The sequence below is a fragment of the Meriones unguiculatus genome, chromosome 8 (genome assembly GCF_030254825.1).
Source record: "Meriones unguiculatus strain TT.TT164.6M chromosome 8, Bangor_MerUng_6.1, whole genome shotgun sequence".
NCBI classification, from domain to species: Eukaryota; Metazoa; Chordata; class Mammalia; order Rodentia; family Muridae; genus Meriones; species Meriones unguiculatus.
The window spans coordinates 85,611,258-85,637,199 of NC_083356.1; the positions used below are offsets into that span (position 1 = coordinate 85,611,258).

A 25,942-nucleotide genomic window follows, 5' to 3' on the forward strand; every position below is an offset into this window, starting at 1 on the left:
AATTCAAAACAATTATGCAAGGCAACAGAACTAATATGTTTCCACTGTACTTTAATGTGGAAGGGAAACTTGACTGCAAACTCCCTCTGTCACCTGATCTTACATCTCCTAAGCTTCTTTAGTGTACCCAAATTATTATAATAAGAACATTACTGCTTAGTATTTTCAAAAGAACTCTTTTCCTGCATTAGAGAAATTCTCCTTCATGGTTTAATTCTCAAATATAGAAACATGCTAATGGAGCGTTCAGGAAGGCAGGATAGAGGGAGAATGAGCCAAGAGAATTTTTTCCACCCCATCCTTTTGATGTGCTAAACTGATTCTAGGAATGAATTTGTGTACTTCAGCCCAGCCAATCTGAAGTTTGGTCCTGGGAGCCTGTGACACCCAGAATCATTCAGAGTTCAGACGAACGACATGTGTGGAGAGAAAATTGACTCCCAGAAATAGAGCATACTCATGAGAAGCCCTGGAAACACTATACTACTTCCTATCTCTTTTCCAGGACCTTTCTCACACGAGGCTTCTGCCTTTACAAATCCACCCAGTAGTTTTCACACAGACCTCTGGACCTAACTCATTGCCAGTTGAAATTAATAAGACCCTAAATACAGGTGAAAAGAGAGGATAACACTGGTACATAAATTCAGTCATTTTAAGCTCCTTTCCCAAGACTGTCTCCTTCTGACAGGTTCTAAACTCGGCTGGAAGAAGCTGTACTGAATAGAGACGCTTGGAAGATTCACAACTGCTCTTATGTCTCCAGATGTTGCTGAGTCAGACTGTTGGACAGTTTATTCACTCTTTCCTCTATCTCTTTCTCTGTGTCTGTCTATCTCTTAGAATACTGGTATAACTTAGAATGTTTACAATATGTGTAGAGGGACTACCATCACTTACTTCCTATTTATTTTATTAAAATCTTTTTTATATTTCCTTTTATTTTTTAGATTATAATTACATCATTCTCCTCCCCTTACTTCCTGCTAAACCCTCCCAGAAACTCCTCCTCGTGAAACTTTTTCATTAATTGTTGTTACACTTACATATACATATATATTCCTAAATACATAAATACAGCCTACTCAGTCTGCAAGTTATTTGTGTGCCATTTTAAAAACCCAGTTTAGAAACTTACAGCAATTAGAAAATAATGAAGTGTTTTCAGAATAAATATCAATAAGCAAAACAAAATGAAACATATATTCTAAACTATTCAAATGTTCATCAGCAAGGAGAAAATTACTTTCTTCTTGTTGTAAACAAACTTTTATTCTTAAGAGATCTATGCATAAAAAGCAGACTACTTTTTTTGTTTTGTTTTGTTTTACAGGACAGGGTTTCTTTGTGTAGCCTTGGCTCTCCTGGACTCCCTTTGTTGACCAGGCTGGCTTTGAACTCACAGCTATACAGCAGCCTCTGCCTCCCAAGTGCTAGGATTAAAAGTGTGTGCCACCACAAATACCCAGCAAAGCTTGATACTTGATAATTGTGTTTGAATAAAGAATAGCTGGGTACTACAGAGCAATAGTAATAAAAACTGCATGGTATTGGCATAGAAACAGAAAGGAGGATCAATGGAACCGAATTGAAGACCCAGAAATAAACCCATGTACCTATGAATACTCAATTTTTGACAAAGCAGCCAAAACCATTCAATGGAAAAAAGATAGCATCTTCAACAGATGGTGCTGGTCTAATTGGATGTCTACATGCAGAAAAATGAAAATAGATCCACATTTATCACCCTGCACAAAACTAAAGTCCAAATGGATCAAAGACCTCAACATAAAACCAGATACGCTAAATCTGTTAGAAGAAAAAGTAGGAAACAGCCTAGAACTCATTGGCACAGGAGACAACTTCCTGAACAGAACTCCAACAGCACAGGCTTTAAGAGCAACAATCAACAAATGGGACCTCATGAAACTGAAAAGCTTCTGTAAAGCAAAGGACACCATCATCAAAACAAAACGACTGCCTACAGATTGGGAAAGAATCTTCACCAACCCTCTATCTGACAGAGGGCTAATATCCAGTATATATAAAGAACTAAAGAAGCTGAAAAGCAGCAAAACAAGTAATCCAATTAAAAAATGGGGAACGGAGCTAAACAGAGAATTCTCTGTAGAGGAATATAGAATGGCAGAGAAACACTTAAAGAAATGCTCAACATCATTAGCCATTAGGGAAATGCAAATCAAAACGACCCTAAGATTTCACCTTACACCCATCAGAATGGCCAGATGAAAAACACAAATGACAACACATGTTGGAGAGGTTGTGGAGAAAGGGGAACCCTCCTCCATTGCTGGTGGGAATGTAAACTGGTACAACCACTTTGGAAGTCAATCTGGCGCTTTCTCAGACAATTACGAATAGCGCTTCCTCAAGACCCAGCTATACCACTGCTAGGCATATACCCAAAATTTGCTCAAGTACACAATAAGGACATTTGCTCAACCATGTTTGTAGCAGCTTTATTTGTAATAGCCAGAACCTGGAAACAACCCAGATGTCCATCAACGGAGGAATGGGTACAGAAATTGTGGTATTTTTATACAATGGAATACTACTCAGCAATCAAAAAGGAGGAAATCATGAAATTTGCAGGCAAATGGTGGTATCTAGAAAAGATCATTCTGAGTGAAGTATCCCAGAAGGAGAAAGACAAACATGGAATATACTCGCTTATATAGACCTAAAAGATTGGATAAACCTAATGAAATCTATACACCTAAAGAAGATAATCAAGAAAGCAGACACGGGGTATGATGATCTATCCTCATTTAGAAAGACAAATGGGATATGCATTGAACGTATGACAGGAGTCTACCGCAGAAAGCATCTGAAAGACTCTACCTAGCAGTGCTCCAAAATAGATACTAAGACTCACAACCAAACCTTTGGCAGAGTGCAGGGAATCATATGAAAGAAGGGGAGTTTGATGTGGAAAGGATAGGAGCTCCACAAGGACCAAACGTATCTGGGCACAGGGTCTTTTCTGAGATGGACACTCAACCAAAGTCCATGAGAGGATAAAACCTAGAACCTCTGCTCGGATGTGACCCGTGATAGCTCAGTAATCAATTGGTTTCCCATAGTAAGGGAACAAGGACTATTACTAACAGGAACTCAATGACTGGCTCTTTGACCTCCCCACCTCCCAAGGGAGGAGCAGTACTGTTAGGCCACAGAGGAGGACTTTGCAGCCAGTCTTGAAAATACCTGACAAAAGGGAGTCATATGAAAGGGGAGGAGGTCCTCCCCTACTAGTGGACTTGGAAAGGGGCAGGGAGGAGATGAGGGAGGGAGGGTGGGATTGGGGAGGGAATGAGGGATACAGCTGGGATACAGAATTAGCAAAATGTAACTAATGAGAAAAATAAAATTATGGAAAAAAAAAGAATAGCTAGATTGTTTTCTTACTCCAAGTATGACAACTGACATATTTTTAAACAAGTTTGAAAAAATACTTGTAATTGTAGCACAGGACTTCCTAGTTGAGAAATGAAGCTATTTAAGAAATGAAGTTGTTACCCAGAACTTCTACTACATCTTCAGCTCTAAGTTCCAATTTAGTATAATGCATTTAGAGGATTTAATTTTCTGTCCACCTGCTAAGAAGTACAAAGCAAAGCACTGAGTTTTATACAGAAATTAGAGTTATCATACTCTGAGAGACAGAAAAGAAAGTCAGACTTGCTAGGAAAACTTGAATCTAAGGTACAATATATTCCAATTTTACCAGGTTATCCCTTTGATTGAGTCATACCAGACTATTCAGATACAAGAGAAACAATAATGTAGAAATGTCAAAGAATACTTCCAATAAAAATGTGCTCTTGGAGTGAGGATTGATCATCTTGCCCAGGGTCCTCCTTCTTGCTTAGCTTCTTTAGGTGTACAGATTTTAGTATGCATATCCTTTATTTTATGTCATATCCACTTACAAGTGAGTATATACCATGTGTGTCTTTCTGCTTCTGGGATAACTCACTCAGAATGATCTTTTCCTACCATTTGCCTGAAAATTTCATGATTTTATTGTTTTTAATTGCTGTGTAGTATTCCACTGTGTAACTGTACCATAATTTCTGTATCTATTCCTCCATTGATGGACATCTGGGTTGTTTTCAGATTCTGGTTATTACAAATAAAGCTGCTATAAATATGGTTGAAGAAATGTCCTTGTTGTGTACTTGAGCATATTTTGGATGTATGCCTAGGAGTGCTATAGCTGGATCTTGAGGAAGCACTATTCGTAATTGTCTGAGAAAGGGTCAGATTGATTTCCAAAGTGGTTGTACAGGTTTACATTCCCACCACCAATGGAAGATGATCAATCCTCACTCAGAAAGGCAAACTGGACAGACACCAGAAAAGGAAGAAAATAGAGAATAGGATAGGAGCTTACCACAGAGGGCCTCTGAAAGACTCTACCCAGCAAGGTATCAAAGCAGATGCTGAAACTCATAGCCAAACTCTGGACAGAGTGCAGGGAACTTATGAAAGAAGGGGGAGATAGAAACACCTGAAGAGGACGGGAGATCCACACGGAGAGCTACAGAACCAAAAAAATCTGGGCACAGGGGGTCTTTTCTGAGACCGATACTCCAACCGAGGACCATTCATAGAGATGACCTAGAACCCCTGCTCAGATACAGCTCAAGAAGCTCAGTGTCCAAGTGTTGTCCCTAGTAAAGGGAGCAGGGACTGCCTCTGACATGAACTCAGTGGCGGGCTCTTTGATCACCTCCCCCTGAGGGGCCAGCAGCCTTACCAGGCCACAGAGGAAGGCAGTGCAGCCAGTCCTGATGAGACCTGATAGGCTAGGGTCAGATTGAAGTGAAAGAGGACCTCCCTTACCAGTGGACTTGGGGAGGGGTATTGGAGGAGATGAGATTAGTGAATAAACTGTAATTATAAATAGCTAAATAAAATGTTATAAATGTGCTCTCTGGACAAAGGAGCAGAAAAGACAAATTCATAGCAAGAGAGGAAACTTGTAGACAGCAACTGCTTTAATGTAGCTAACCCCCTTTATGAAACAACATTCAATCCTGACAGTAAAGACCTAGTAGGGAACTTATAAGTTTACTTCTGCTGTGTTAAACAAGGTCCGTCCTCACCCCAGCAGTGTGAAGGCACAGACACAGAGCAAGGGCCTTTTTCCCAACAAAAGCCTAAGGTGCCATCAATGGTGAGCAATGGGCACTGTCTCAATGGTTCAGGCAAACCATCCACACTGAGCTCTCTCTGTACAGATGGATGCAAGCCCAAAGCAGAACCTGAACTTCTTCTATACTCGTATGTGTTAGCGGAAGCTCATAAAAGCATCAGACTTTGTGAACAGGACTTTTCAAAATACTTTGGTCATGAAATGTCAAGCAAAGCTGAGGTACTGGCACAGATTAGGGACTATTAAGGAAATATTGTGTCTTAGTTAGCTGTAATTGTCAATGGGATACAGCCAAGCATCACCTATGAGAAAAATCTTGATCAGAAATTGTCCTAATCAATATTAGTCTGTAGGCAAGTTTTGGGGAAGGAGGTCTAGATTATCAGTTGATTCTGGACAGACAACTCAGTGTGGATGGTGCCATCCCTAGACAGTAGAAAGAAACCTAGCTAAGCATAAGGCTGTCATAAGCAAGCCAGCAAGCCTATTATCTCATTGTTTGCATATCAAGTTTCTGCCTGGAATTCCTGATCTGACTTTTCTTAATGACAGACTGTGACCTAGAAAGGTAAAATGAAGTAAAACCTCTCTTACCCTAAAACAAACAAAACCCAAGATTTTAAGTAAGGCCAGAGTATAATTAAAGAAAACACAATATGTCTGTGTTTTTTTTTTTTTTTTTTTGGGGGGGGAGGGCTTCTTTCACTGTACCTAGAAGAAAATTATAAGGTGGTAAATAAAATCACATGTGTTAAAATTATATTACAAGGATTTAAACAGCTAACAAAAAAAAAGATTTAAGGAACAAAAATACTGGAAACAGAAACAATGCTTCATCAATGAAAAGAAAGCAATAGAAAAAAAAATCAAAGAGAAATTCAGCAATTGAATATATGTAATAAATGCACCTAACCTAAAAATGGAAAGCATGAAAAAAAAAAAAAAAAAAGAATCCATGATCTTGAAAAAGGAACAAATTAGTCTTAGTAACAGAGAGAAAAACAATTTTCAGCAAATGAGTAGTACTTCTAGAATAGTGAGATAACAGTAAAGGTGCTAACATGTTTCTGGGGGCCTAAATAAGATGAAAGAGTGGAGCAGGAAAACACACACACACACACACACACACACACACACACACACACACACAAAATAATAGTTTCTAAAATTAGTCAAAATTCATAAACTTTCAGATTCAAGAAGTTAGACAAAATTTAAAGAAGATAAGTTTTCCCAAATCTGTATTAAGTCTATTACAGTTAAACTTCTGGATAAAAGAAAACACAGAAAAGTATCTTAAAAGCAGTAAAGATGTTTCAACTGAAGAGTTCCAAGGAAAGCAACTGAAAAAAAAGGTGACTTGAAAATAATTGACTTCAGCTCCTTCTGTGCGGACTTTGTGCCTATTTTGTGAAGAGGGCAGCTGCGGAGACTTTGGTGCTCTGCATGGCTGACAAGAAACCCAAGAAAGGGGTCAGACTGAGAAAAATAATATATTTGAAGGTGGTGGAGCAGGATGGTTTTGTGGTGCAATTTAAGATTAAGACATACACCACTTAGTAAACTCATGAAAGCCTACTGTGAAGGACAGAGTTTGTTGATTAGGCAGACCAGATCTTGTATAATGGGCAACCAATCAATGAAACAGACAAACCTGCACAGTTGGAAATATAAGGTAAAGATATGATTGATGTGTTCCAGTAGCAGACAGGACGTGTCTACTGAAAAGGGAACCTGCTACTTACTCCAGAATTTTGTTATAGACCAATGAGCACATTCTCAATTAGAAAGATGCAATTTGGTTCCACCACATCCTGACTACTACAGTATAGTTTTTTTCTATTCTTTCATTTCCTTGTCCCTATTTCCTTATTGTACATAAACTAACTGGTATACGTGCACAAGCAGGTTGTTCTTCTTTTCTTTTTTAAACTAAATGGCCAGTGTTCTGTTTTGGTTGACATCAGATGGAGATGGTCCGGGAAAAGTACTGGTTCTGTGAAAATCTCCCTCCTTCTCCGATAGTGTCATGCTCATTCAGTTCTTATCTTTATATTCCAGTAAGCTATTTTTCTCTCATTTTAACAAAAGAACACAACATAAAATCCTCACGTACCTTGTTTGATTGGAGAATTTTAATGTTTTTCATTTATCATTGTAAAACCAAGGACAATATTTTAACTTTTTGTATTTGGCTGTTATACGTAGGGCAATATGTCTTTAAGTAGGGGTAAATTACTCTTGAACAAAATGATCTTAGATAATTTTCCCTTCAAGACAAATATCTTGTTTAAATAAACTTCTTGTTAAAAAAAGGAATTGACTTCCCATCAGAACCTGTTTGCTTTTTTTATTACTTTTTTTCGTTACCTATTGTATCTTTGCTGTACTGCATATAAAATTTCAACTCTTTTAACTCTGTGTATACAAGTAGTTAGAACACCACACACTTGACATGGTGAATGGATCTAACTTATCTTTTAAGTTGAGAACATGAACATTCAGGAACAGGGTCAAGAGTTGGCTCTTCATATTTGATGTTCTCTCCTAGGAAGTGGTTTCAGGCTTAGTTTCATAGAACTTGTCTGTTGTGGCTTCACGGAGCCTGGACTTGGGATATATGAGCTGCAGTCTAGAGACGGGTCAGAAGCTTAGCAGAGGTCCATGGTGACAAATGAGTTTGCATCATTGTCATTTGAACTTCCTGCCAACTGGGTCACTTCATATCAACTTACTACTTGCCATTATTTTAAATGCTGATTGATAAATGACTGTGCCAAAACTGATAACCCAATGGCTATGTTCATTTTCTAATAATCCCCTTTACCACAGCTGGGCTATTAGGACAACGACATCATTCTTTTTCTTGTATTTTAAAGACTTGAATTAAAAAAAAAAAAGACTTGATTAAAAGGCACTATGATCCAGTACACACACACACACATGCTTCACTTTCCAAATTTACTGGCAATTTAGTGATATAAGGGCTCCAAGCTTTACATTTCATCAAACACTAAGAATCTCTTTTATCAAGATACTTTATTTTAACGAAAAACTTTTCTTTAGTACATTTCATTTCTAATGTCCTTGAGTGTAATAATTCACTCTTGATATAAAACAAGGATATTTTATCAGAGCTCAACACACAGGAGGAATTTCTGTAAACATGAAATGCAAGTTTTATTTGAATGTGAATTGGACAACACTACAGAAAAGAACAAATGAAACAAAACAGATTGGATTATGATTCCAGCTCACACACCCTTCTGTCATTACAAAACTAAGTTGTTACTAAAACAAAGCTTAACCATGTAACTCAATGACAGATAAGTAAAATGGGATTCATATTCCTGAGATCTCCAAAGAAAAGGTATTAGAATATACTACAAATAAGATCAGTCTTTAAAATCCAAAATAGTTCTAACAATCTGAAATTTTTATGGTGGCTCTGCTTTTCCTGGTGCCTCAAAGAAAAATTTCTCTGACTAAATTCTGTAGAGTCAAAACTATATACACAACCTGGCAGGTGTCCAGTCTGACACTAACACCCAGTTCTTTCCTTCTTGCTCGAGTTCTCATTCAAGTTAATCTGGCATCATTTCATTTCTTTTTTCATATTTTTGACTAAATATAGGAAAGGACTGGTTTGGTAAGCATAACACTGGTAATTGTCATTATTGAAGGTTGTAATCACTTCTTCACACAACCACCAACATCTTGGTCATCTGTCTCTGCTCATCTCTGTCTTACCATGTTGTTTTGTCATTGTTTGGTTCATTCAGTTCAGTGTGCTGGGTGGTCATATCACTGGAATGAATGATAAAATAACAGAAACAAGAAGCAGTGTTTTCTCGACCACACAGGTTGTAACTGAGTGACCATCCTGTCCTCAGGATGTGGATGATGCAAGACTATGGAGTCAAAGTTGAGCATAGTTTAACAACATGCGCAGAAGCTAAAGTCTCGGGAGGTTGGCAGAGCAGACTAAGACAGAACTACAGAAGTTAACAAACACAGTGACTCATGAGGTGATTCAACTATCACCCTGAAATTCTGGGTTCTCATGAAAAATATAAGTCTCCTCTCAGAGCGCATGCACTGTGAGAGCTGGTAATGTGAGAAGAATTGGATGAGGCATATGCTATATGCATGAAGCACACTGATGCAAACCACAGCTTTCCTTTACATAGTATGTGTAACACTAAGTACTATGCTGTCAGAAGTCCTTGTCATGTTTTTAACTTGATGAACTGTTTACAAGAGTAAATTCTGCATTTGCAAATATATTCATCAACCTTATCCTAGCAAGTGGAACAAACTATGACTTACTAAAGTTTCTATTGAAGTTTTTCAGATCTGCATGATATATCTGTCTATGAATAACAACAATTTACAGAACATGAACAAACCTGGAGGAAAATAAAATTTAAAATCAACCAAATCTCATCATCAGATATACTCATCAGCATTACTTTGGTGTACTAATTCGTAAATTGACCTTCAATTAGCTTATGTGTATATAATTTTTATTTATCTTAATAAAAAGGTTTGCTAATGGAATGATAGAACTTCAATATCAGCACCAGGGTACTTCCATGCACTATCCCTAAGAGGTGGGTTAAAATGGAAGCATTTTTGATTCTCTACACATTGAAGGAATGGGGGCTGGGGAGCAGAGACAGAAAAATACAAGTTTATCACTATTATTTCAGGTATTTGAGTCCTGATTTAGAGGTGTTACTATAATATATCACTGTACACCATGCAGTGTTCATAAAGCATTCCATATAAATCAGAATCCCATGAATATAATAAAACCATAGTTACTTCCATTTTTTAGGTAAGAAAATTGGGCCCAATGATCTGTCTCTGAAAGTAGAGAGTCAATGCAAGTGTCTATAACTTACTTGAAATGCAGTATTACATTCTAAGTTCACTGAATTGCCCGAAGCTCTTGGGTGTCTTCATAATTTAGGTCACTTTAAATACCTTAAAAAAGTCTGCAAGATCTTCTGCGAATGAATGAGTGGATGCAATAGGTAGCAGCAGCCTGGTAAACATGGGATGTATCTATGTAAAATACACTTTTATGCTGATAGCAGCTTGCAAACTACTGACAGAAAACAACAAGTACCCCTTCCTTCTTTCTACACCATTACTAAGTAAGCAATGCTCACCTAGCATGACTCCTCAGAAAGTGACCTTTCATTCCCAAGCCATCAGTCCTGGATAAGGATAGCTCTCATCCCTCCTTAAAGACACTTTTCTTTATAGTACATGGAGAACACTTTAGAACACCACAACTGGATTATGGGAGCCCAGCCTGAGTGGATACATCTATATCATAGCTCCTGAATCGATGGCTCAGAGAATATCATGGAAGAGAGGGTGAAAAGAATTTAAGAGGCAGAACACCAGAAAGTCTGATGTGAAACAGGCCGTTGTGAAAATGGCTACATAAACGAGACCCAAAGAGTATCAATAGACATGCTAAAACAGGACAACAAACTATTGGAAATTAATGACTGCAGAAAGGGAACTGGCCTCTCCCAGGAATGAGGCCTTTTATTGGTTATCCAGTACAACATAGTCAGCCCTGAAATCATACACACAACAACAACAAAAATAATAAAAAGAACTCAGCAGGCTGAATTTATGCATTTGTGAATATGTTTTTACACACATAGATAGATACAACAATAATAATTCAAGAAACAGAGGCTATCAACTTGAAGAAGGAGCATGGAACAAGTTAGAGGAAGGGGACCTGGGAGGGGTTGTAGGAATAAAAAAGGAGGTGGAATATGATGTAATTTTATTTAAATTAAAAATGAGTAAATATTTTTTAATTAAAAAAAAAGAAAGTAACTTTTATTCCAGCTGTAGTACCTCCATAACAATGCAGGATCACCACACTGATAATACATTAATGCTTTTCACTGTCACACAGCTGACACACTAGATGCTGATCCACTCAGGACACACCTTTTCTCTTTAAATTCAGTCATACATACGCACCAAAGGAATATTCTTGTCTTTTTCTGATTGTTTGGATCTTTCAATGCCAATGACGCTACTTTTCCTGATTCAATTCCTATTTTATTCTTTTAAATATTCATAATTATTACCACTCCCCATCAAGGGTTTTTCTAAGTATCCCTGGCTGTCCTAGAAGTCTCTTTTGAGAAAGGATCTCACTATGTAGCTCTGTCTGGTCTGGAACTTTTTATGTAGACAAAGCTGGCCTGGAACTTCCAATGTAGAGCAGCAGACTGGCCTTGAATTAATAGAAGTCTAGCTGCCTCTGCCTCCTGAGTGATGGGGATTAAAGGCGAGTACCACCATGCCCAGTAAATAGATAAAGTTTAAAAACATAACACTTCTAATAGTGAAATAATTACAAACCATTAAAGAGTGTAAGATCCTAAAATGAGAATTAAAAATTATGATTCTAATTTGTTAGCATTTTAGTTCCTAAGTGATAATTAACTGGCTTGTGTACTTAAGTGCCCAATGTGAGGTTAAGTTCTATTTGACAAACTGATAAAGGAATGCTTTCTAAGTAAAAATTCAGTGATTTTCAAAATATAAGTTTTGAAATGTCACATGTCAGTATAGATGTAATGAATTCTGCTAAAGTAGTAAGGCTTAACATAAGAGCTCAGGTAGCATGGGCATTTGTAAAACAGCCTTACAGTCTTAACAATCTGATGTGTGTGTGACTTGAAGTATGTTAACATTCTTCATCATTCACATCAGCTGCAAGTGGTATCAACAATTTTTTCTTATCTGTCTTCAGCTTTGTAGCATGCTGCAAAACCGCCAAAACATCTGAAAATAGTAGGTAACTACTCTATCAATCAAGTCTCTGATGAATCCCATTTGAAAATTCAACTATGAACTGTTCTACACAAGGAGTTATCAAACTACTGTTCTGATTATTACCAAGATAAAGAACCAGAAATATATCACGTTCCTTCCTCCCTAGGCTCTGGCTCATTGCAGAAAAGTGGACAGAAAGACTGTTATAGGCAATGAATGACTACAGGAAACAGTATACTCTAGAGACAACAAAGAATCTGCACATATGAACCCCAGAGGCTGTGACAGCATGTTAGACCTGTGCAAGCTCAAGTCAGGCAAAATCCCAGCATGGAGGGGCAGGTAGTCAGCAAGTCCCATCCCTAAGTGAAGGGTGATATGGAAAAGAAGAATTACTTTTCTTGAAAAGTGTTGCCCTGGGTAGGTCTACCATGCTCCAGTGGATAGCCACATAATATGAGCAGAACTAACTGGATTACAATGGGGTATAAGACTGAGGAGTTGGAGGAGGAGGTGAATAGGATTAAAAACACAGAATATGAAATTCTCAAAAAATTATGAAAAGAAAAAGAACCAAAACTATTTCAGTGAAATGGGGTATATCTTACTTAATTCTGGCCACACCTAAATTTTTATAGAATGATAAATATCACCTTTCAAAGTCTGGCAAAATAAGGCTTAATGTTGGGTTTGCAAAAACTACAAAACATATATCATAAAGACTCCTAGCAAAGATGAACCAACTCTGGATCACCAGAATTTATCTGAGATATGACGCATGAGGAAGTCCAAATAAAAGTTTCAGGGTTAATACAACTTTACACTAAGTAAGAATCTGAATATTCAAATATAGGGTCCTCACATCCAAGCAAAAGATTATGACAAATAAACAGTGGGAATTATGCTTTCAGAAAGTAATATTTGCAAGACTAATTCCCAGAATCTGCTATTGACACAAGTAGGCAAAGAATTATGATTACAGATTTGAATAGACCACAGGAATTCAGAACAAGGGAATTCTAACAACAGATCATTGCAATCACAAGCTGAATTCCAACATATCACCCTAAACTCCAGTTGCTTGGAACTGCCTTTCTATTATATAAAGGTGAGCTGTACTGTGGCTGAATGTTGATATTCCCCCAAGTGAAATGTCTTCTTATTGCATTCATAAGCAAAGGAATGTTGCTCATATTCTAAGACATATATCCAGTCTCTTCTCTAAAATCTTGTGCCCAGTTCTGACTTGATTGCTTCTCTTACTCACATAATACCCACCACACTGTACAAGTGACCGGGGAAGCAATCCTGCAAGAAAAATGTTAAAGTTCTCATATCAAGTAGCCTGCGTAGGAAGACAGCTGGACTACTGATTGCTTACAGGATCTCTGAGTATGTACTCAGGGCATTTACACTTTGTTTTATCTATCTGTAAAATAAGACAGTAATTGCTTCCTATGGCTGTTTCAATAAAGAAATGGAATTAATATTAATGACAAAACAGAAGTTTAGTTATTTTGATGATAATATTTCATTTTTAGGGTTAGTTTTATGTTGTCTATCTTCACTAAATCCCAAGGCAATAGGACAGCAGTTTTCAACCTGTGAGTCACATCCTTTTGGGATTCAAATGATCCTTTCACAGGGATCACCTAAGACCACCAGAAAACACAAATATTTACATTATGATTCATAACAATAGCAAAACTACAGCTGTGAAGTAGCATGAAAATAATTTATGATTGAATGTCACCACGAAGAGCTGTATTAAAAGGGTCCCAGCATTAGAAGGGGTAGAACCACTGACCTAGTACGTAACCACCTATGTCTGTTTGCTTATATTATTCATTATGTGTACGTACATAGAGAGAAAAAAAGAATGGTACTTTAAATATATGATTAATTCACTAAATAGTTCTGAATGGTATGTTAATGTAATGTGACAGTTACTATAGAGAAAAACCTATATTGGAGAATATTAGAGAGGAGATATCAGGGTAGGAAGGAGTCATGATATTCAGAAAATCTGTAAAAGAATGTAAAATAAAAAAAAAAACTTTGGAGATTCCTGTTATAATATAAAGATCTGTTAGTAATACAACTGAACTTCTTTGACCTACATGAGTAAAGTCGAGCTTAAGAAAGACTCAGTTTTGTTATTTGCCAATGTTACTGGTATGGCTACCTGAACTATCCTGCATGCTGAGCTTTTTACTCTGTGCCAATATACTGTCCTCCAGGTATGACAGCCTGAAGTGCCCCACTCAAGTTGACTACCTCAATATTTTTATTACTTTTTACCCTAAACCCTTCCTTTGCCTTCTAGATTTTTGGAAAGCATATAAAATTTTAAGAGTCACAACATTTAAGTTTTAATTTTAATCTGTCATCGGTAACACCAAAAATGGATTAACTATGAAACCACTAATCTCCACCCCACCTTGAAAAAAAATCAACGAACATATTTCAGTAAGATATCCAGAATAAAAGCACTTAGACCCAGTTAACATAAATTATAAAGAAAGACTATATAATGGATAGTAGAAATTTTATGGACATATACAATTCTAATGAGAACTGTAGATCTTTGCGAAAAGAGAACATGCAGGAGTGCATAGTCTCACATTTTAATATCTCATTTGAAGGATTACACAGCTATTGCTACTCCAACAGAGTGCTCCAGAAAGAATTATTCCCCTACCCCTGTGGTTCTCAACCTGTGGGCAGCGACCCCCTTTGGGGGAGTTGCATATTAGGTCTTTATATTATGAGTCATAACAATAGCAAAATTGCAGTTATGAATTATTTTATGGCGAGGGGTCACCACAACATGAGGAACTATATTAAAGGGTTGCAGCATAGGAAGATTGAAAACCAGTGCCCCAACTGGTTCCAGAATTTGAGGAAGAAGCACAGTGATTGTAGAAGAGTTTGGATCTTCATAAATATTTTCTTTTATATCATGCCATTCTGAGAACAATCTATGCCACTATAACACACAATTAGTTATTTTTATAAGTTACTGTATATGCAACCAAATCAATTTCTGTTTTGCTACTGTAACTGAATCAGCATTGTTGTAATGATAGTGTCTATACTTATATAAGATTCTCTGAGGCCACACGAGACCATACTGGCTACCCATTCAACTCTACAAAGGTAAAGCAAAGACTCAATATTATAGTCTTTAGCTTGTAGCCAGTGATACTAGTATTGTAACTGAAACGAAAATCACGAAGAAAAACTTTTTACAAGAACACAATGACAGAATTCCTTCTAGAATATAGACTTTACTTTCTATTACGCAACTCCACTTTAACAAAAGACATTTATTGTGAATTGTCCATACGACGCTGTAAGGAAATATCTAAAAGGTTGTCCCAGCATCAGTTTCAGTGATAAATGTTTCAAGTTCTAAAGTTATTCTTTATCTCTTTTCTGGGTGCTTAAAGTGCTGGTAGTAAAGTGCCCAATAAGCATTGCCATCCTTCTCTAAGTCAATGATAACATTTCCTCTTCCCCATCCCCTTAAAAGAAAAAGATGAAGATGATGAATTAAATTAAAAGTTATTTGGCATCCTTAATTTAATTTATAAAGAGAGCACATTAGATAAAAATAGTATTAAGTATTTGAATAAAATTATTACCTAAAATCATGCTTACACAATATTGTGAAATAAATGGATTTATAAAAACAGAGATGATTCTTTTTCATTATAATAATAATAATAATAATAATGAAAATAATAGGGGAACCAGAGCCCAAGATAAAAATTAATGGTACCATTGTTTAAAATGAGAGACTAGGAAAAGACTCCATGTAAAACAGGTTTCTTTAAGCTCCTTATTCCATTTAGTTTGAAAAAAGAAGGGGAAGGAGAGATAAAGCGACACATTTCAAACCTACAAAGCAAAGCACTTCTATGCAATTATAATTAATCTGTTGGACTATGTATTAGGAGAGTTTGTGGAGAAAAATAGTTTAGTGCTACTTTATAAGGGTAAGGCATTACAAGAAAAATTGTTGCAGTTCAAGTTCAGCTCAGAAAAAAATTATAAGAGCTAGTAATAATGAAGACTCAGGTCACAAGTTGGCTAGCAGCTAGAGTGAAAGGAAACCTCAAGTGGCCAGGAGAATTGCAGGTGTTTTATATTTTTCTCTAATTATTCCACCTAAAGTCATTTCTTTCAAAACCAAAAGCAAATATGATTTCCTTTCAGCCTACAATTTACTTACAGTTATAATATATTTAGTTACTTCTTTTTAGTAATCATCTTACCACCTCACTCTAAATACTCTCTTGTTCACTAAGTGAATGAAAATTTTCTTTCATCTTTTCTGTGCTTTTTCTTACGTGTGTTTAAGTAGGAAAGATGTTACCAGGCAGTCATGTATTTCAGTATACTTGAAAGCTTAGACACAACTAGGTCTATGTCCTATACTCAAAATCATATTTATTCCTGCTGGAATGCAGACTTACAAAAAGGATTTTTTTTTAATTCTTTATTAATTACTCTTTATTCCCTTTGGATCCCTCCTGTGGTTCTCTCCCTCCTCCTGTCCCAATCTCTTCTTTCCTCCATCCTCTGCATGCATGCCCCTCCCCAAGTCCATCGAAAGGGGAGGACTTCTTTTTTTTTTTTTTTTACTTCAATATTTACTTTATTTATTTATTTTTTTCAATGCAGTTTATTCAGAAACCTTGAACAATCCTTGGACCCTGGGGAAAGCCAGCCCACAGCTTAAATAGCCTCTGGGTAGCCAACCCAGGCGTGCCACGTGGGCAATGCAGATAGGTCCACATACATGGAAGCAAGCCAGATCCTTAGCTCAGGGTCAGCCGCTTTGGACCCAGAGAAGAGCATGTCTGGTTGTATGCGGGTTGATGCCCCAGGTCCCGCCTCTGAGAAAAAGGTATTGGACGGGTCTGATGCTCTTTGGGTGGATGACAGCCAAACGAACATCGGTACAAAGTCCCAATTTATTTCTAATATCAGAGATCAGACCTCTACTCTTGCCTGATGCATCTAAAACAAAAAGGGGAGGACTTCTTTTCCTTCCTTCTGATCCTAGTCAATTAGGTCTCATCAGGAGTGGCTGCATTGTCTTCTTCTGTGGCCTGGTAATGCTGCTTCCCCCTCAGGGAGAGGTAATTAAAGAGCAGGCCAATCAGTTCATGTCAGAGACAGTCCCTGTTCCTATTACAATGGAACCCACTTGGATACTGAACTGCCATGGGCTACATCTGTGCAGGGGTCTTAGGTTATCTCCATGCATAGTCCTTGGTTGGAGTATCAGTCTCAGGAAAGACCACTGTGCTCAGATTTTTTGGTTCTGTAGCTCTCCTCACGGAGTTCCTGTCCTCTCCAGGTCTTACTGTTTCCCACTTCTTTCCTAAGATTCCCTGCACTCTGCCCAAAGGTTGCCCATAAGTCTTGAGGATGGAAATCAGAAGAAAAAGAAAAGAGGGAACCAGTTAGGTGCCTGACACAGAGGACCTCTGAAAGGCTCTGCCCTGCAGACTATCAATGCAGATGCTGAGACAAAAAGGATTTTTAAAAGATTGAAATGTCATGAATAAACCGCCAGTATAACAAAGCAATAGAACCACCACAAATTATTCAAAATCTCTCTCTCCCCACCCCCACACACATACACACACTTATTTTATGGTTCGTATTCTCTAAAATAAAAACAAGTATGACCTGCATTATAAATTATTTATATCTCATTATACTATCAAAGTTAGATTATTTTTCAGTTACTTTTATAAATCTTCAAATAAAATGTTATTTAAAAAGCTGGGATAGCATGAAGACACTCAAGCACATCCACCCTGGTATCACTAGCCCAGGGAGAACAGAGGAAAGACAACCAAGCCCCTGCCATGTGCACCACTATGAGGGGCAAATGTGTGAGATACAGATGGGAAAGATGACTTATGTGGTAAAGGGATGAAAAAGAATGTAAGGCCTTGGGATTCCCACACTGTGGAGAAAGGTATCAATGGTGGTGGTGAGGAACAGGCAGATATGAGAAGGCCGTGGTAAGGTCTTGGCCCAGGCTGCCACAAAGGGCCATGTTTGGGTCTATGGTCCTATTGGACCTAGGTTCTGTGCCAATGTCTATGGCCTGAGTTACCACCAAAGGCCAAGAGGATGTCCATCGTCAGGGCTGTGACCAGAGAGGCCATGTGGCCCCTGCTGCTGAGGGGAGACATAAAGATTTGAGTGGCCTGTGCTGCCGCTGGAGGCCATGAGAACATCTGGGCCTTTGCTACTGCTGGTGGCCATGTCTGGGTCCTCTGGTACTATGGTAACTGGAGTCTGTGCTGATGTCTTAGATCTGTGTTACTATCGAAGGCCATGCAGATGTCTCTGGTTTGGACTGCCACCTGAGGCACTGTGCAAGGGAGAGATGCCTTCCTCCCCCTTGCACCTGCTGTGAGCCAGTGAGCCAGGCCCAAGGTCATGAGAACAGGAGTTAAGAGCTGGCCCCACCCCTCATCAGCTGCAACATTCAAAAGAGCAGGCCCTAAACTTTGTCTGGGCAGCATAGTGAAGCTGACCCTGGCAGCAAAGTAAGCCAGTCTCTAGGGCATGAGGGCAAGAGAGCTGACCCTGCCCCTTGCTGGCTACAATACTGGGTGAGCTAGCCAGGCCAATGTTGAAGAGCACCCTGATGTGTAGGTACAGAACTAGTGAGCTGACAATCTCAGCTACCACCCAGGCTTAGATCCAGGGCTTTGAGTTGTCCCACCCCCGCAACTACCCCATCTATGATCTTGCAAAGCTGCAGGATCTTCATGACAAAGAGCAACAAGAGTATATACTAGGGGAGTCCCAGTGAGGATCCAGGGTTGATAGCGTAGCAGAACCCAGAAAAGGGTATAGTGTAGACTAGGCTACACTGTGATACACTACAACTTCCTACAGCTTCCAAGACAGCATAGGTTTATTTTTATTTAATCTTATTTTATTTGTGGGGTGGAGGTGGCAAGGGTGGAGGGCAGTTACAAAGGGACAGGGAGATGAATGGGATGGGGATGCATGATGTGAAACTCAGAAAGAATCAATATAAAGTTAAAAATGAATTTGTAACAATTTATAACAGTTCTGGTTTTAAAAGTAAAAAATAAAATTATAAAGACTTTAAAACTGTATAAATGGAATTCTAACCCACTGCTGTTACACCATAATAGCAAACCACAGAGAAATATGTTTTCTGGACAACAGTATCTAAGTGGTGTTATCAACCTCCTCTACATCTTCACAGTAATATTATCAATACTGTTCTAAGACTAATAGAAGAACAGTATTAAATAACAGCTTGCATACTTTGTATCTTCTATATCTGGGGTGTACTGCTATTTCTTCTGGTGTTGAATGAACTCTGGACCTTGTGCATGGTAAATAACTACTCTAAAACTGACCTACAGGCCAAGTCTGGCCCAATTGTCATTAGTGACATAATATTATGATTGATGATCTATCGGGTCTTCTATTATCAGCCGTTGTTATAAAACTTTATCATCTGAAAATGTGTTGCTTTTGACATAAACTTGACTAACAAAAAGCACAGGTAGAAAACTGTGTCTTGGCTAATGTTTTATAAGTACAGGTAATTAAGCAAACTTTCTTTCTTCTACATGGCCTGTCAAAACAGAAAGACATTTTCTTTGAAAGATTGCATAGATTACACATGTTTATTAAGTAGGTTAACTGACATTTTTTGTTCAACACATTTCCTGGAAAATCCCTCAGAATTTAAAGAACTTAATGCTCAAAATAGTTTAGATTCAATAACATAGGCTTAAATATGACTTATAATTTTACATCCTTATTTTCATATTACTATATTTTTTGTGTGAATATTTGGCAATGAAGAGCTTATTAGGTAAATCAGAGTTTAAGAGAGTTTAGGAAGGTATTTTTAACCTATTAAAGCACTGTGTATGAGAGGGCATCAAGAGAATATGACAGAAATTAAGATCCTAGAATCACAAAATTTAAAGCAACTTAAAAGGGACTTTGATCAAATTCATAGGAATTTAGATATTCTCTAAACATGACATCCATTCTACCACACAAGCAAGCAAAGGACAAAGAAACTGCCTATAAGTTATAACAGTTCCATCCACAACAAGCTTAGATCATAAAATAATGAATAAATTATCCATACTCTAGCTTATTACTAGTAGCATTTTAAATTTTCCTTTCAACTTTGCCTTAAATCATAAGAAAATCACAACTATTGAGTTTTATTGAAACAGGTGCTAAAAATAAAAATAAAAAAGTATATAAGTAAGCTTCATTCTCAGTGATTTTGTGGCATGTAGACACTAAGCACAGAAGTTCTGAAGTCAGACAAGTCTAAGTTTGACACATTGTGTCACTATTTTGTTAAAAGACTTATTTATATTTTATGTATACATGTGAGTGCCTGCTTGTTCCATTCCTGGTGTCTGCCCAGGGCAGAAGAGGACATTGGATCGCCTAGAAATGGAATTTGGGGCACTTGTGAACCCATCAAGAGTACAGGAAACTGAACTCCGGTCCTCTGTAAGAGCAGCAAGTTTTCTTACCCACTAAGGACCCCCTCAATAGATAGATACATAGATAGATAGGTAGGTAGGTAGGTAGATAGATAGATAGACAGACAAAAATGAAAAGGATAAAGGATAAAGAGTCAATGAATAACAGCATCAAAGGCTCCACAAGCAACTACACAACACACACACACACACACACACACACACACACACACTCACACACACACGAAAGTAAAAGGACAGTTTTCTTTTTTAACCTCAATTAGAATGTGGCTAAGGGCATAGGTTGATGGCTTGAAGAAGACAGACGCACCTTCACAGTTCAGTTGCATAGACAAGTACATGGTTATTAAAGAACCAGAGTGTTCTCTTTGGAGACTGAAGGTGTGAGCCTTATGTACTGGATAAATTCCAACTTAGGTAATTACATTCTGCTTACTTCACCTCCCCTAGCAACTTTTTCAAGTGAATCCAGTATTATTTTTCACTTCTTCTTCTAACCTGCTGTGTAGTGTCAGATGAGCTGTTAAACAGCTGCCATGCTTCACTCCATAATGGTGACTGTTTCAGCGTATAATTTGTAACCATTCTCTCTGTGTGCTTTGGAATCTTTTGGGATAAAACTGTTCCCTAAAAATGCAAAAAGACATCATAATTTTAAAGGCACATAGGACAACTGTTTAGTACAGTTAAATTCGGTTCAACATATTTAGAAAATACCTTATTTCGTGAAAGACCATAAAACTATGTTAAAATACCCATGGAACATGCTATGAGATTATATGAAAAGGTATTTAAAGAAGGCAAACTATTTATCAACTATATGAATATTCTGCCAAAGAAAGGAATAGTAGGAAGAACAAATGCTTCAGACATTTTTATTTGAAAATACATCTGTCTTCATCAGATGGTAAAAATTTCCAATGTCACCCAAGAAAAACAGTGAACAGAAAAACCTGAACATCAAGTCAATGGGAAATGGAGGAATGCCAACATTTACAGAGAAAGAAATCAGGGAAAAATACCATTTTAAACTTTTTGTTATTTTCATTGGGATGTAGAACTGCATATGTTCATCAACACACAGACATGCAAGTATACCATAGAATGCCCAAGAATACTCATAGAGAGCATAATTATGGCAATTCTAAAAGAGATATCATGGGAAGACAAGAAGAGGCTACTGTATGTACACAGACCTTCTGCAGATATTTGGTAGGATACATCCACTCTATTGTTCTCCTTGGCATCACAACAGAACATGGTGGGAGCAGGAATCATGGACAGGGGGAATGGGGGTATAACTCATTGTAACAAACAGCACTGGCCTAGTACAAAGGAAGTTTGGGTTTAATCTCCAGCATTGCAAAATAGAGAAACTGCTTCTAACCTCAAAGATTCAGATTTACTTGATATGGAAATATACTTACTTTTGTTTGTTCTTCTTTTTTGATATGTGTATAGCGTAGGTATGTTTGTGTGTATATATGTACAAGGTCATGTAAAGGCTGGAAGGTACTGTTGAGTTTCTTTCTGTACTGCCCCCCCCAATGGGCCTGAGCTCACTCTTTGGCTGTACTCACTGCACAGGGAGGCATAAGGATCTACCTTTCTTCACCCTGCCTTAGTGCTTAGCTTACAGATGGACAGCACCACATTCCACTCTTCTGTGAGTACTGAGATTCAGACTCACATCTTCGTGCATGAACCAAACACACTGTACCTACTAAGCAGCTCCCCAGCTCTGATGTTTATTTTTATAAATACATTCATGCTTGAGTATGACATGTAGCCAGCACAGAAAAACTGCCATGTTTAAGATCACATTTATCAACTTAGTAACAACTGTGATCTGATGGATTTATTTTTTTAAACTGCTGTTTATTTAAGGGAAAATATTCAATCTTACTATCTGATGGGATGTGATTTCAGCATCCTTTATTAAGCCTATATAATTAGACCCAAAGACACATTTCATGAAAGAATTTTTCATCAACCATGAAGTAACCATTTTAAAGACTTCTACAGGTCCAAATTTCTTACACATTTTTTTTTTCTGTAATAAGAAGGACTTACAAACCAGAAAAACTGTAAATTTTTTCCAACATAATTTTAGCTCTTGGTATATTATTTGTGATACACTTTGGCTACAGGAAACAGAAATCTTATACAGTCTTTTTTCCAAACATATAAGCTGAGGTGATCTGATGTTTAGAAAATTAAAACAACAACAAAACCTATCGAATACTACATCAAGGCTTACTCATTCCCGACCTACAGGGAAAATTCCTGTGCCATCAACCACCATGCACATTCAGGATACATGTAGGAAACACATGGAAGGGGGAGCATGAACGGGGTTTCAGTAAGAGCAAGAACTAAAGGATTACCACAATATGGTGCAAATAGCGGACTTTATAGAAAGTAGCAAGTTTTACTGACTTTCATTGATATTAACAGCTGTGTTTTACTCGTGCCAACCCTGAGAAACAGCTGTAAACAATAATATGCGAGAGCTAAAACAGAGCACAGGTAAAATAACTATGAGAGGCAGTAAAGTGTGTTGTATATCCAAAGACTTTTAAATGAAGTAAGGACCTACATTACAGAAAGTTATTAAAGTGACTGAACTTAGAACAAAAGAAGAGTTAAGTCTTACAGTTAAGTATTACTGTAGTTTTGAGTTAGATATATAAGACAAACTCAGTCATATTATGAATAATTCTCAAAACTCCAAAGATGAGGTTGTAACTCAAGAGGTTAATTTAGATGCTTGTGATTGGCAATTAAAGTTAGTAGATATGATCTCATACAGGGGAAGGTAGGGCACATGTAAAGGCTACATACTGCATTGAACATTTTTATGTTCTCTTCACATAGACCTTAACATTGTGGTTAGATATTAGGGTAACTAATGGACAAAAAAGAATATTAACAAGGAGCACCCTAGGGAAGATGCTTAATGCTCAGTCAGAAAGGCAAATAGAATAGAAAAGGGAACCAGCTAAAGAGAGGGAACAGGAATAGAGTCTACCATCTTTCAAATGAATTTGAAAGATTCCACCCAACAGGAGACTGAAGAAGATGCTGAGAAACACAGCCAAACTTTGGGCAGAGTGTAGGGAGTCTTACAATAGAGTAGGGGGATACAAGATAGTAGCTCCACAAGGAGACCAACAAAGCCAACAAATCTGGGCCCAGGAGGGCCTGCAGAGACTGATGCACCAACCAAGGAGCATGCATGGAGAAGACATAGACCCTCTGCTCAGATTTAGCTGATGGGCAGCTCACTCTTCATGTGGGTCTCCTAGTAAGGGGATCCGATATGATCTTTGTTGCCTGCTCTTTGATCTCTACCCCCTGGCAGAGGGGCCTTGCCAGACCACAGAGGAAGAGGATCCAGACAGTCTTTATGAGACTTGATAAGCTAGGGTCAGCTGGTAGGGGAGGAGAGTTCCCCATTTCTGTGGTCTAGGGGAGGGTGATAGCAGAGAAGAGGGGGGGACTGGAAGGAGATTATGGAGGGGGCTATAATCAGGAGATAAAGTGAATAAATTATGATATTAGAACTTTAAAGAATTAAATAATCATTGAGCAAAACAAAACAAAGCAAAAACCAGAATATTTCCAGGATAAGTCTTACATCTGCAAAGCATCTGAACCACTAGTACAAACCAGGTCTGCATCACACTTCCTTTTATAATACATAAAACTTCTCTCCCACTCTTGCTCTCATTCTTGCTCACACTAAGAACTGTATGCTGTGGGATAACCAGAATTTAAATCACCCCAGTGACGCCAGCCAGCTTCTAAAGCAGAACTTGAAACAAAAGGATAAATACATAAAATTTTCAAAGAAGCAAAAAAGTCTGATTGTTTCAGGGGGTATAGAACAACCTTGTGATCTCAGAACACATAAGCCAGAAGGATCACCCTTAAAACTGAGGGCAGCTTGGTATAAGTTTCAACTAGCTGAAGGTTACATAGTAAGGCTCTATCTCAAGGAGTGGGGTGGGAGATTCTGACATTGAGTCCTAGGAAAGGGACATGAAAAATGAAAGGTTTTGAGTTTTAAATCCTGGTATCCTATTCATAAAACAAATTTCAAAAAGTAGCCCAGTATTTACTGGGGAAAAAATATATGCAATCAGGTGGGCCATTTCCCACTTGAAGATGAGTTAGTTGTAATTGAGAAAATTAGGTACTTCCAAAAGCAAGAAATCTGAGACAACTGAAGTAAGGGACTGCTAAGAAACTTTTGGCACTACCTATTATTGTAAGAAATTGCTATACTAACAATCATCATTGATTAATCCTACTTAGTAATTATTAATATATCAAGACTTCAATCTGGAAACCAAAAATGATTTCCCTATAGTGAAAATGGGTTTGACATTTTTTATAGTTTTACTATCCCAATTACTAATAAAATGCTTATCAAAAAGTAGGCTGTTTTTATCCACTTTCCCCTTTCCTCTTTGCCTTTCTGACTTTTGTTTATGTCATTTCAAACTCATTCTCAAATCCTGAAACAGAGCTCCCCTCTTCAATCTGTTGGAGATAAATGTAAGATACACTTAAGAATTTAGTACTATAAAATGAGTTTGACAGCATAAAAATGAATGTGGTGGCTTAGACTAGACCTGCTTTGCCCTAAGAGTTCTGCAAGTTCAGGGTGCCAGGTCATATTTAGATGTGATTACAAAGCAGATGTGTTGCCTTTGTATATGTGTATAAATGTGGACTTGCAGAGCACATTCAAGAACTCTGAAGTACATGATAGGATAGGGAGGACTGGGCGTGGAACTAAATTTCTCATGACAAAGGTATGCACATGAAGAGTGTATGGGAGAGAAGAGCTGCCCTGCATCAGGAAAACTCCTCCTTGCAACAGATGGAGACCATTATAGAAAACCACGATGAATCCAAATGCAGAATAGATAAAACTATAATGCAATACCTATACCTAAGGCTCAGGGATCATTACTGAAGAAAAAGCAGAAATATTGTAAGGATCAGGGAGTTTGCTAAGAAATTATATCTCCTGGTAATATCAGAAGCTATACCCATAAAGTTTCACCAGCAGGACTACCCAAAAACATGAGCTGAACAAGTACAGCAATCAGATAGTCTAACCTTACATAAAAGAACCACAGGCAACTAAGGAATGCTAAGAGTAGAAACAGACTTTCCCTTGGGTAGAACATACCAATTGGTTATTTGATAACAAATGGTCAGCCCTGAAAGCACACATATAAGTAACATCATACAGGCTTTACAGGTTATACTTCTGTATTTATATCAATTGCTACTGCATGTAACAAAATTATTGAAAAAAAAGAAGACATTGATTTGAAAAAACACAAGGAGGGATATGAGCGTCTAG

The 25,942-nt window shown here is 37.7% G+C and overlaps 1 protein-coding gene and 1 pseudogene across 14 annotated transcripts in view; one reads left to right on the forward strand and one right to left on the reverse strand.

Annotated features, from left to right (window-relative positions):
* Gtdc1 (glycosyltransferase like domain containing 1) overlaps positions 1 to 25,942 on the reverse strand; it is a 409,253-nt gene that overhangs the window by 168,719 nt on the left and 214,592 nt on the right. The gene's annotated exons all lie outside the window — the stretch shown is intronic.
* Positions 6,629 to 6,907, forward strand: LOC110558098 (small ubiquitin-related modifier 2-like; annotated as a pseudogene).